This window comes from Lynx rufus, unplaced genomic scaffold (assembly GCF_022079265.1).
Source record: "Lynx rufus isolate CCGP_SWC_20201006 ecotype Redwood Valley unplaced genomic scaffold, mLynRuf1.p SCAF_1, whole genome shotgun sequence".
NCBI lineage: Eukaryota > Metazoa > Chordata > Mammalia > Carnivora > Felidae > Lynx > Lynx rufus.
The window spans coordinates 163225709-163238756 of record NW_025814823.1 but is presented as its reverse complement, the minus strand read 5'-3'; the positions used below and the strand labels follow the sequence as shown (position 1 = coordinate 163238756).

General features: G+C 35.0%; 1 protein-coding gene across 1 annotated transcript in view; it reads left to right on the top strand.

Moving 5' to 3' along the window:
* The window catches only part of SLCO6A1 (solute carrier organic anion transporter family member 6A1), a 93395-nt gene that overhangs the window by 35265 nt on the left and 45082 nt on the right, over positions 1-13048 (top strand). The gene's annotated exons all lie outside the window — the stretch shown is intronic.

Sequence of the window (13048 nt, the reverse complement as noted above, 5' to 3'; positions counted from 1 at the left end):
TCCTGCTTTGTTGAAGATTAATTGACCATGTAGTTTTGGGTTTATTTCTGGGTTTTATATTATGTTCTATTGATCTATTTTGTACTAGTAACAATAGTATTTTGATCACTAGAACTTTGTAATATAACTTGAAGTCAGGAATTGTGATGCCTCCAGCTTTGCTTTTCTTTTTCAGCATTGCTTTGGCTATTTGGGATCTTTTGTGGTTTCATACAAATTTTAGGATTGTTCTACCTCTGTGAAAAATGATGTTGGTGTTTTGACAGGGATTGCATTAAATGCATAGGTTGCTTTGGGTAGTATAGACATTTAACAAATTTTTTTTCTTCTGATCAATGAGCATGGTATGTCTTTCCATTTTTGTGTGTCATCTTCAATTTCCTACATCAGTGTTTTATAGTTTTCACGTTACAGATCTTTCACCTCTTTGGTTAAGTTTATTCTTAGGTATTTTATTATTTTTGGTGCAGTTGTAAATGACATTGTTTTCTAATTTTTTCTCTCTACTGCTACATTCTTAGTGTATAGAAATGCAACAGATTTCTGTATATTAATTTTGTCTCCTGTGACTTTCCTGAATTCATTTATCATTCTAGTAGCTTTTTTTGGTGGTCTTTAAAGTTTTCTATAGGTAGCATCATGTAATCTGCATATAGTGAAAATTTTACTTCTTCTTTACCAATTTGAATGCCTTTTGTTTCTGTTTGTTGTCTGATTGCTGTGGTTAGGACTTCTAGTACTATGTTGAATAAAGTGGTGAGAGTAGACATCCTTATCTTTTTCCTGACTTTGGGGGAAAAGCTCTGTTTTTCCCCACTGCGGATGATGTTAGCTGTGCGTTTTCTCATATAAGGCCTTTATTATGTTGAGATATATTCCCTCTAAACCTACTTTGTTGAGAGTTTTTATCATGGATAAATGTTATACTTTGTAAGATGCTTTCCTGTATTTGTTGAAATGATCATATGGTTTTTATCCTCTTATTGATGTGATGCATCACATTGATTAAATTGTGAATATTGAACCACCTTTGCATTCTGACAATAATTACCACTTGACTGTGGTTAGTTATTTTTCAATGTATTGTTGAATTGTTTGGCAATATTTTGTTCAGGATTTTTTGCATCTATGTTCATCAGAGATATTGACCTATTATTCTTTTCTTTAGTGGTGTCTTTATCTGGTTTTGGTATCAGGGTAATTCTGGCCTCATAGAATGAATTTGGGTTTTCCTTCCTCTTCTATTGTTTGGAAAAGTTTGAGAAGAATAGGTATTCACTCTTCTTTTAATGTTTGGTAGAATTCACCTGTGGAGCCCTCTGGTTTTGGGTTTCTTTCTGGGTTTGCAAAGTTTTGTTTGTGGGAGTTTTTTAATTACTTATTGAATTTCATTGTTGGTAATTAGTCTTTCAAGCTTTATATATCTTCTTGTTTCAGTTTTGGTAGATTATATGTTTCTAGGAATTTATCCATTTCTTCTAAGTCATCAGATTTGCTGGCATGTAATTTTTCATAATATTCTCATAATCCTTTGTATTTCTGTGGTGTCTGTCATTTGTTATTTTCCTCTTTTATTTATGATTTTATTTGATTCTTTTTTTTTATGAGTCTGGCTAGAGGTTTATTAATTTTGTTATCTTTTCAAAGAACCAGTTCCTGGTCTTATTGGTCTTCTCTCTCTCTCTCTCTCTCTCTTTCTGTGTCACTTATTTCTGTTCTGATCTTTATTATTCCCTTCCTTCTGCTGGTTTGGGGTTTTGTTTGCTTGTTGTTTTTTTCTAGCTCCTTTAGGTGTAAGATTAGGTGGTTAATTTGAGATTTTTCGTGCTTCTTGAAGTAGATCTGTATTGCTAAAAACTTTCCTCTTAGAACCACTTTTGCTGCATCCCAAAGATTTTGGACTGTTGCGTTTTCCTTTTTGTTTTTTGCAATGTAATTTTTGGTTTCCTCTTTGATTTTTTTGGTTGACCCATTCATTGTTTAGTAGTAGTATGTTATTTAACCTCCATGTATTTGTGGTCTTTCCAGACTTTTTCTTATGGTCTACTTCTTGTTTTATAGTATTGTGGTCAGAAAGATACATATTATGACATATCTTTTTTAATTTGTTGAGACTTGTTTTGTGGTCTACTATGTGATTTATTCATGTGCACTTGAATGTTCCATGTGCGCTTGAAAAGAATGTGTATGATGCTGTTTTAGGATGGAATGTTCTGAATGTATCTTTTTTTTTTTTCAATATATGAAGTTTGTTGTCAAATTGGTTTCCATACAACACCCAGTGCTCATCCCAACAGGTGCCCTCCTCAATACCCATCACCCACCCTCCTCTCCCTCCCATCCCCTATCAACCCTCAGTTTGTTCTCAGTTTTTAAGGGTCTCTTATGCTTTGGCTCTCTCCCACTGTAACCTCTTTTTTTTTTTCCCTTCCCCTCCCCCATGGGTTTCTGTTAAGTTTCTCAGGATCCACATAAGAGTGAAACCATATGGTATCTGTCTTTCTCTGTATGGCTTATCTCACTTAGCATCACACTCTCCAGTTCCATCCATGTTGCTACAAAGGGCCATATTTCATTCTTTCTCATTGCCACGTAGTACTCCATTGTGTATATAAACCACAATTTCTTTATCCATTCATCAGTTGATGGACATTTAGGCTATTTCCATAATTTAGCTATTGTTGAAAGTGCTGCTATAAACATTAGGGTACAAGTGCCCCTATGCATCAGTACTCCTGTATCCCTTGGGTAAATTGCTAGCAGTGCTACTGCTGGGTCATAGGGTAGGTCTATTTTTAATTTTTTGAGGAACCCCCACACTTTTGCAGAGTGGCTGTACCAATTTGCATTCCCACCAAGAGTGCAAGAGGGTTCCCGTTTCTCCACATCCTCTCCAGCATCTATAGTCTCCTGATTTGTTCATTTTGTCCATTCTGACTGGCGTGAGGTGATATCTGAGTGTCGTTTTGATTTCTATTTCCCTGATGAGGAGCGACGTTGAGCATCTTTTCATGTGCCTGTTGGCCATCCGGATGTCTTCTTTAGAGAAGTGTCTATTCATGTTTTCTGCTCATTTCTTCACTGGGTTATTTGTTTTTCAGGTGTGGAGTTTGGTGAGCTCTTTATAGATTTTGGATACTAGCCCTTTGTCCGATATGTCAGTTGCAAATATCTTTTCCCATTCCGTTGGTTGCCTTTTAGTTTTGTTGATTGTTTCCTTTGCTGTGCAGAAGCTTTTTATCTTCATAAGGTCCCAGTAGTTCATTTTTGCTTTTAATACCCTTGCCTTTGGGGATGTGTCAAGTTAGAAATTGCTACAACTGAGGTCAGAGAGGTCTTTTCCTGCTTTCTCCTCTCGGGTTTTGATGGTTTCCTGTCTCACATTCAGGTCCTTTATCCATTTTGAGTTAATTTTTGTGAATGGTGTGAGAAAGTGGTCTAGTTTCAATCTTCTGCATGTTGCTGTCCAGTTCTCCCAGCACCATTTGTTAAAGGGACTGTCTTTTTTCCATTGGATGTTCTTTCCTGCTTTGTCAAAGACTAGCTGGCCATACGTTTGTGGGTCTAGTTCTGGGGTTTCTATTCTATTCCATTGGTCTATGTGTCTGTTTTTGTGCCAATACCATGCTGTCTTGATGATTACAGCTTTGTAGTAGAGGCTAAATTCTGGGATTGTGATGCCTCCTGCTTTGGTCTTCTTCTTCAAAATTCCTTTGGCTATTCGGGGCCTTTTGTGGTTCCATATGAATTTTAGGATTGCTTGTTCTAATTTCGAGAAGAATGCTCGTGCAATTTTGATTGGGATTGCATTGAATGTGTAGATAGCTTTGGGTAGTATTGACATTTTGACAATATTTATTTTTCCAATCCATGAGCAGGGGATGTCTTTCCATTTCTTTGTATCTTCTTCAATTTCCTTCATAAGCTTTCTATAGTTTTCAGCGTACAGATCTTTCACATCTTTGGTTAGATTTATTCCTAGGTATTTTATGCTTCTTGGTGCAATTGTGAATGGGATCAGTTTCTTTATTTGCCTTTCTTTGCTTCATTATTAGTGTATAAGAATGCAACTGATTTCTGTACATTGATTTTGTATCCTGCAACTTTGCTAAATTCATGTATCAGTTCTAGCAGACTTCTGGTGGAGTCTATCGGATTTTCCATGTATAATATCATGTCATCTGCAAAAAGTGAAAGCTTAACTTCATCTTTGCCAATTTTGATGCCTTTGATTTCCTTTTGTTGTCTGATTGCTGATGCTAGAACTTCCAACACTATGTTAAACAACAGCGGTGAGAGTGGACATCCCTGTCGTGTTCCTGATCTCAGGGAAAAAGCTCTCAGTTTTTCCCCATTGAGGATGATGTTAGCTGTGGGCTTTTCATAAATGGCTTTTATGATGTTTAAGTATGTTCCTTCTATCCAGAATTTCTCAAGGGGTTTTATTAAGAAAGGGTGCTGGATTTTGTCAAATGCCTTTTCTGCATCGATTGACAGGATCATATGGTTCTTATCCTTTCTTTTATTAATGTGATGTATCACGTTGATTGATTTGCGAATGTTGAACGAGCCCTGCATCCCAGGAATGAATCCCTCTTGATCATGGTGAATAATTCTTTTAATATGCTGTTGAATTCGATTTGCTAGTACCTTATTGAGAATTTTTGCATCCATATTCATCAGGGATATTGGCCTGTAGTTCTCTTTTTTTACTAGGTCTCTGTCTGGTTTAGGAATCAAAGTAATACTGGCTTCATAGAATGAGTCTGGAAGTTTTCCTTCCCTTTCTATTTCTTGGAATAGCTTGAGAAGGATAGGTACTATCTCTGCTTTAAACGTCTGGTAGAACTCCCCTGGGAAGCCATCTGGTCCTGGACTCTTATTTGTTGGGAGATTTTTGATGACTGATTCAATTTCTTCGCTGGTTATGGGTCTGTTCAAGCTTTCTATTTCCTCCTAATTGAGTTTTGGAAGTGTGTGGGTGTTTAGGAATTTGTCCATTTCTTCCAGGTTGTCCAGTTTGTTGGCATATAATTTTTCATAGTATTCCCTGATAATTGCTTGTATTTCTGAGGGATTGGTTGTAATAATTCCATTTTCATTCATGATTTTATCTATTTGGGTCATCTCCCTTTTCTTTTTAAGAAGCCTAGCTAGAGGTTTATCAATTTTGTTCATTTTTTCAAAAAACCAACTTTTGGTTTCGTTGATCTGCTCTACAGTTTTTTTTAGATTCTATATTGTTTATTTCTGCTCTGATCTTTATTATTTCTCTTCTTCTGCTGGATTTCGGCTGTCTTTGCTGTTGTGCTTCTATTTCCTTTAGGTGTGCTGTTAGATTTTGTATTTGGGATTTTTCTTGTTTCTTGAGATAGGCCTGGATTGCAATGTATTTTCCTCTCAGGACTGCCTTTGCTGCATCCCAAAGCATTTGGATTGTTGTATTTTCATTTTCATTTGTTTCCATATATTTTTTAATTTCTTCTCTAATTGCCTGGTTGACCCATTCATTCTTTAGTAGGGTGTTCTTTAACCTCCATGCTTTTGGAGGTTTTCCAGACTTTTTCCTGTGGTTGATTTCAAGCTTCATAGCATTGTGGTCTGAAAGTATGCATGGTATGATTTCAATTCTTGTATACTTATGAAGGGCTGTTTTGTGACCCAGTATGTGATCTATCTTGGAGAATGTTCCATGTGCACTGGAGAAGAAAGTATATTCTGTTGCTTTGGGATGCAGAGTTCTAAATATATCTGTCAAGTCCATCTGAGCCAATGTATCTGAATGTATCTGTTAAATCCATCTGGCCCAGTGTGTTATTCAAAACCATTGCTACCTTGTTGAATTTATGTTTGTATGTCTGTTCATTGATGTAAGTGGGGTGTTAAAGTCCCCTACTATTATTGTATTACTACTGCTTATTTCCTGTATGTTTGTTATTGACCATTTTATGTATTTATTTGGGTGCTCCCATGTTGGATGCACAAATATTTACAATTGTTGTATCTTCTTATTGGACTGATCTCTTCATTATTACATGGTTTCCTTCTTTTTCTCTTGTTATAGTCTTTGTTCTAAAGTCTACTTTGTCCAAAAAAAGGATTGCTACCCTGGTTTTCTTTTCATATCCATTTTCATGGTAAATAGTTCCCATCCCCTCACATTCAATCTGCAGGTGTCTTTACATCTGGAATGAGTCTCTTGTAGGCAGCATATAGATGGGTCTCATTTTTTATCCACTCTGTCACCCTATGTCTTTTGATTGGGGCATTTAGTCCAGTTACATTCAAAGTAATTATTGATAGGTATGTATTTATTGCCATTTTATTACTTGTTTTGTGGTTGTTTTTGAAGTTCTTATCTGATCATTTCTTTTCTTCCTCTCTTCTCTCACATTTTCCTGGCTTTCTTTAATAATATACTTGGATTCTCTTTATTTTTTACATATTTATCAGAAGTTTTTGATTATTAATTACCTTAGGTTTGTATATAACATCTGCATATAACAGTCTATATTAGGTTGTTGGTCACTTAAGTTTGAATCTATTCTCTACTCCTCCCAGCCCCACAGTTTTGGTATATGGTGTTATAGTTTACATCCTTTTATTTTGTGAGTTCCTTGACTGCTTTTAGAGATACACGTAATTTCACTGTTTTTGTGCCTATTTTCACTTGTGGTTTTTGTTTTCCCTCACAGAGTCCCCGTTAACATTTTTTTTTTTTTTAGGGCTGGTTTAGTGGTTTGGTTCATATCTCTCCTTCTATTCTGAATGTTAGTGTTTCTGGATAGAGTGTTCTTTGCTGTAGATTTTTTTCCTTTCATGTCATTCTTTCTGGCCTGCAAAGTTTCTGCTGAAAAATCTACTGACAATCATACGGTGTTTTCCTTGTAACTGTCTTCATTTCTCTTGCTGCTTTTAAAATTCTCTCTTTATCACTGTTTCTTGCCATTTTAATTACTGTGTGTCTTGATATGGACCTCCTTGGGTTAATTTTGTTGGGGGATCTCTGTGCCTCCTGGTTCTGGATGTCTGATTCCTCCCCCAGATTAGGGGATATTCAACTATTGTTTCTTCTGATAACCATATAATGTGAATGTTGTTACCCTTGATGGCGTCCCTGAATTCCCTAAGTGTATTCTCATTTTGCATACTTTTTTCCCCCTTACTTGCTCAGTTTGATTGCTTTCCATTACCCTGTCCTCCAAGTCTCTAATTTGTTCCTCCACTTCCTGTAGCCTGCTATTTATTCCATCTAGTATATTTTTAATTTCATTTGTTGTGTTCTTCATCTCTGGTTGGTTCTTTTTTATATTCTCTTATCTCTTTTTTAAGGGTCTTACTGATACTCTCCACTCTTTTCTCAAGTTCGCTGAGTATCTCTATGATCATTACTTTAAATTCTCTATGAGGCATATTACTTACATTCATTTCACTCTTGATATGTTTTTTTTTGTCCTGTTCTTTCATTTGGGACATATTACTCTGTCTCCTCATTTTGTCTAACTTTCTATGTCTGTTTCTGTGTGATCGGGAGATAGATCAGCTATGTCTCCTGATCTTGAGAGTAATGGCCTTATAAAGAAGTGATCCTCTAGTACTTTGCAGTGTAGTACTCTCTGTTCACCAAAACCTAACATTTCAAGGTGTCTCAGTGTGTGTTGCATGTGTCCAGCTGTTGTGTCCTGGCTACTTTTTCCTTTATTGTAGTCATCTGCAGTTTCTCTCTCTACCTGTCGTGGGCAGTCTTCAGTCCCCGGCCATGAGGCACACAGTTTTAACAAGGTGCATCTCAGTCTTCCCTAGGGCCCACTGCCACCACCAGAACTGAAGCCCTTAAAACATATGAGCCAGAATACCTGGTGTTGACAAGGTTTGCATCAGAGTTCTAGGGGAGCGACCCGCAGGACTGAGACTGAGGCAAATGTAACTGGGAAGGGCAGATCCATCAAAGTCTGGGTGGCCAGGGCACAGTGTTAGCTAGTTAGGTAGTGAATGTGGGCACCACTCTAGGGGAACATAAATCTTAGAATAGACAGTAACCATGCTTACCTTTTAATCCAGAAGGAGACATTGTCTTTATTATACTTGACAATAAATGTGTTTTCTCCCAATTCCAGGAGGGACACTATCTCTGTTTTCCAAAACTATAAGGAAACTTGCCTTCTGCTTTCAAGAAGAACACTATCTCTATTATCCAAGGCTGTTTGTTCACTGTATAAATATCCTTGAAAAGATAGAAAAAAGATCAGTCAGTGGTTCTGCTTGCTGGGTATACAGAAACATGAGATACATGGAGAATTGCTTCTCAATAAATATGGTAGTAATTATAATACATATAAATAAAGGTTTTCAGATTGGAGGGACAATCCAGTATATCACTTGGAAGAGATACTCCTTAAGTATGAGGACATGAAAAGATTGAAAGGATAGAAAAAGTACTGTGGGAAGAAAAGGTGGTGTAACTATAGTGATTTTAAGTATAGTATTCTTTTTTTTTTTTTAAATTTTTTTTTTTTTTTTCAACGTTTATTTATTTTTGGGACAGAGAGAGACAGAGCATGAACGGGGGAGGGGCAGAGAGAGAGGGAGACACAGAATCGGAAACAGGCTCCAGGCTCCGAGCCATCAGCCCAGAGCCTGACGCGGGGCTCGAACTCACGGACCGCGAGATCGTGACCTGGCTGAAGTCGGACGCTTAACCGACTGCGCCACCCAGGCGCCCCAGTATAGTATTCTTTAAAGCAAGAGGTATTACTTGTTATGAAGAGGTTATTTATAGTGGCAGGAGGGTTAGCCGGTGACGTAGATGAAACAATTATACATAGGTATGCTCTCAACAATGTAGCTTTATAATAAATAAAACAGATAGCTGGGTTAATTAGGCATTGGTGATATTGGGTCAATTAGATATCGTTATGAAAAAAGGTAAATCTTGACCGCTACCTCACTATATACACAACTACCAAATTCTAGGTGTATTATAGATCTAAATGTGAATGGTAAGACAATAAAGCTTTTTAGAATAAAACATAGGAAAGTATCTCATGGCCTTGGAGAAAACAAAGATTTTTTTATATAGGATAGAAATCACATAGCTGTAAAGAAAAAAATTAAGTGGTATTACATTAAAATTAAGAACTTCTGTTTATCAAATGTCAGGATAAAGAGTAAAAATGAAAGCAGACAATCTTTTCAATAGAAATACTCTACAAAGATTTTACTCTACAAAGAATATGTAAAAATTTCCATCAACAGTAAGGCATATAATCCAATAAAAATGGACAAAAGACTTGAGAAGCTGTTCTATAGAAGATGATATCTATTGGCCAATATTCGTATGAAAGTGGGTTCACCTTCATTGGTTTTTGGGGAAATGCATATTAAAACCACAATGCAATACTATTACTCTTTCACCAGAATGGCTAAAATGAAAAAGGGAAATACATGTTGTCACAGACTTACAGCATTTGGCATTTCATCCACTACTGGTGAAAATGTAAATTGGTTTAAGCATTTTATAAATCTGTTTGGCAATATCATGAAAATCTGAACATATACATATTCCCTCATTCAGAAATTCCACTCCTGGTTACATACCAAACATAAGTTCTTCTCTTAAGAATATACCTAGAAGAAATGCAAATGTTTACAAAGGGACATATACATGAATTTCTAAAGTACATTACAATTCACAATATCACAGTGAACCAGTTGTGTATGTGTATTCTAGAATGCTATTCAGCAATGAGAAGGCATCATCGATTGTTGTATATAAAACCATGGGTGAATTTTCTAAACATCATGCCAAAAAACAAAAGAAGCCTTAATGCATACATACTTTATGATCCATATTTTAGAAAATCCTATGAGTACATGAAAGAGCCTCTAATCTTCTGGCAATTTTTAATTTTTGATTTGAGTGGTATTTTCATAGGAATGTTCACTTTGAAAAGTCATCAGTATGTACTGTGATTTGTGTACTTTTCTTTACACCGATGAAATATGTACATAAAAAGATGGTTGGAAGTTCTGTGCGTTGTTTGAATTTTCAATTGTTTTGTTTCCTCTTGGGGTAGACTTCAAAGACCTAGCCCTTTAATTGTTGAACTCCCTGTGCCCAGGATTTTCCTATTGCCTAGGGCAATAAGCCTGACAGCCAATATTTTCCTGGCTGAGTTAAGGACTCAGTTTTCTGCTCACAAATATGCTTCGTTTTCTTAAATCTACAGTTGTTGGGTTCCAGCTGAATAAACCAAGTCTTTTGCCGGTCAGTTATATGGCATGGGGATGGGGATGGGGAGAGGACTTGGAAATCAAACATTTTATATAGACTGCAATCCATTCCCCTTGTTTTTACCTTTATCTCACTCCTGCTTTTAGTGGTACCTACTGCCGTTAATTTCTAAGATTCTGGGGTAAAATGTGGTTTACTTCTTACTGACTTCCTTACCTGCAGGAGTACTTCTCATCCTCTGAAGTCTCCTGATTCAGTTCCAGTTCCCACACTTTTCTTGATAAATACTGCCTCCATTCTATTCGTACCTTTTGCTTTCTAATAAATGAATTTGTTTGCAAATCTCTACCTTTTATCAAACACTCATATGTTTACTTTGCTCGAAGTAATTACTGACTTATTTAATTTTCCTAACAACCTTAACATGGTAGTATAATTATTTATAGATATTCATTAGTAGCATCTCATACATTTAGGTATGATTTTCATTGTTTTTTCTGTTCTATGTATTTTTAAATGATGATTCTTGCATTTTTACTTAAGCCAGAAAAGACTTTTCATTTCTAATTGTATGATTTTGTTTCTCTTTAAATAACCGTTCACATCGATTAATATTTTCCATATCTTTAATAGTGTTGTAAGCTACGTCTTTATGATAAAGCTGAATCAAAATACTTTATGGATTTTTAATTTTCTTAAAATCTGGGCATTTTTCCATAATTTATTTTATACGATGTTATTAGATATATACATGTTTAGGAGCTACATTTCATGGTATACTTTTTTTTACTACTTTATTTTCAGACTTTCCTTTAAAAATATCCAATCTGTCTTTTTAATAGTTAAGTTTTATCCATTTACTATTATCGTGGATTCTGATATTTTAGGTAACTTCTATTTATATTTTTTAGTTTATTATTCTTCTGTTTTGCTTCTTTCTCTCCCTACTATCCTATCCTGTCTTAATGGACTCATTTTTTTAAATTTTATTTTATCTGCCTTTGGTTTGTTTAGGAGATTTTAACCAACCACTGACAGTTTGCTACCCCCACTTTTCAGTAGTGAGTGCGTGTGTACATATCCAGTCTAGATTATTAATGTTATAATTTTATAAATTAGCTATAGTTATCATTCTTTTGCAAGTAACACGCTTTTTGGCAGCTTTTACAATTTTTGCTTTATTCTTAATGTTATGAATTTTCCTTACCTTCTGTATGTGTAAGGATAGATTTAAGTATTTATTTTTAATCCTTCTCAGTAGTTGGAGTATACTTTTATTCCTAGGAATAATATTTTTTAATGATGGAAATTTCTCATTCTCAGTTTCCACTTTTCATGTATTATTTCTCTGGCATTCATTCCATTATATTTCTCACAACTGCTGTAAAACATTTTTAAGAGCCTTTTATTCTGTTCCCACTGTGCTTTTTTTTTTAAGTTGCTTTCTGATCAGTTTTAAATTAAAAAAAAATGGAAATAGTACAGAGGGCTAACTCCCATACACTGCACACCTGTTTCCCCCTTTTATTAACATCTTACATTAGTATGGTAGATTTGCTATAATTAATGAACCAATATCAATACTAACTAAAGTCAACATTTTATTTGGATTTCATTAGCTTTTACATAAAGTTTTTGTTTTTGTTTTTGTTTTTGTTTTCTATTCCAGGATCTCTTTCAGGATACATGATATTTAATTGTCATGTGTTTCTTTAGGTTTCTGTTGAGTTTGACAGCTGCTCAGTCTTCCATTGTCTTTTTTTATGACTTTGACAGTTTTGAGGAGTGCTGGTCAGGTATTTTTTTAGAATGTTCCTTAACAGGGAATTGCCCAATTTGTTTCCTTGTGATTAGACAGGGTTTATAGGTTTTAGAAGGAAGCTCACAGAAGTAAAGTGCCATTTTCATCAAATCATATCAAGGGTACTACACTATCAACATAACTTACTACTTTTGAATTTGACCTTGTTCAACTGGGTAATCATATTTGATCATACTTCTCCATTGTACTCATTGCCTTTTAGCTAGTTATCTTGGTTATTTTTCTTTTACTCTTTTTTTTATTATATGGTAGATGAATAACACAGTCCTCTCTTCCAATTTATTCACTTATCAAATGTCTCTGGTCTGAGATTTGAGTTTTTATTTTAATAATTATATTTATAAATGCCTGGGCTTCTTATTTTTATATTCATCTGCTCTTATTTCATTCCTTTATTCTTTTATTTCTTCTTCATTTTTATGGAAGTTACACTATCATTTATCTTTTTGAGTATCCTAAAATTATTTATTTCCAAGTCTCTCACAGACCCTTCAGTGATATAAATTTAATCTGATGTTAAATGGACTTGTGTTTTGCTTTATATTTCTCTTGCTATATTCCTATTTAAATCTAGCACCTCTATGTTTGGAGCAGTGAAGATTACATCAATGTAAGCATTTATTGTGCTACCTTCATACGATTATTTTCTAACTATATTTCTTCTTCTCCTTCCTCCTCCTTTTCTTCTTCATGCTTGCCTCTATCTAATCTATATCCTTGATTGAAAAGAAAACAATTTTCATAATGGCTACTCTGAAATCCCACTTTGTTGTGAGATTGTTAATATTGCACATCCATCTACAGAACCAGCAGATGGCTTAATTTAATTCTTGGCAACACATCTCAGATTCTCTTGTCATTATGAGCATCCCTCTTGCTATAAACTATAAATCCATGAAGCTATACAAGAATAGCTCTAAATAAGACAATTTTCTTCTGTTTCCATGGATTAGATGCCATTACTATATAGGAACAAAACTTCTCCATCATTC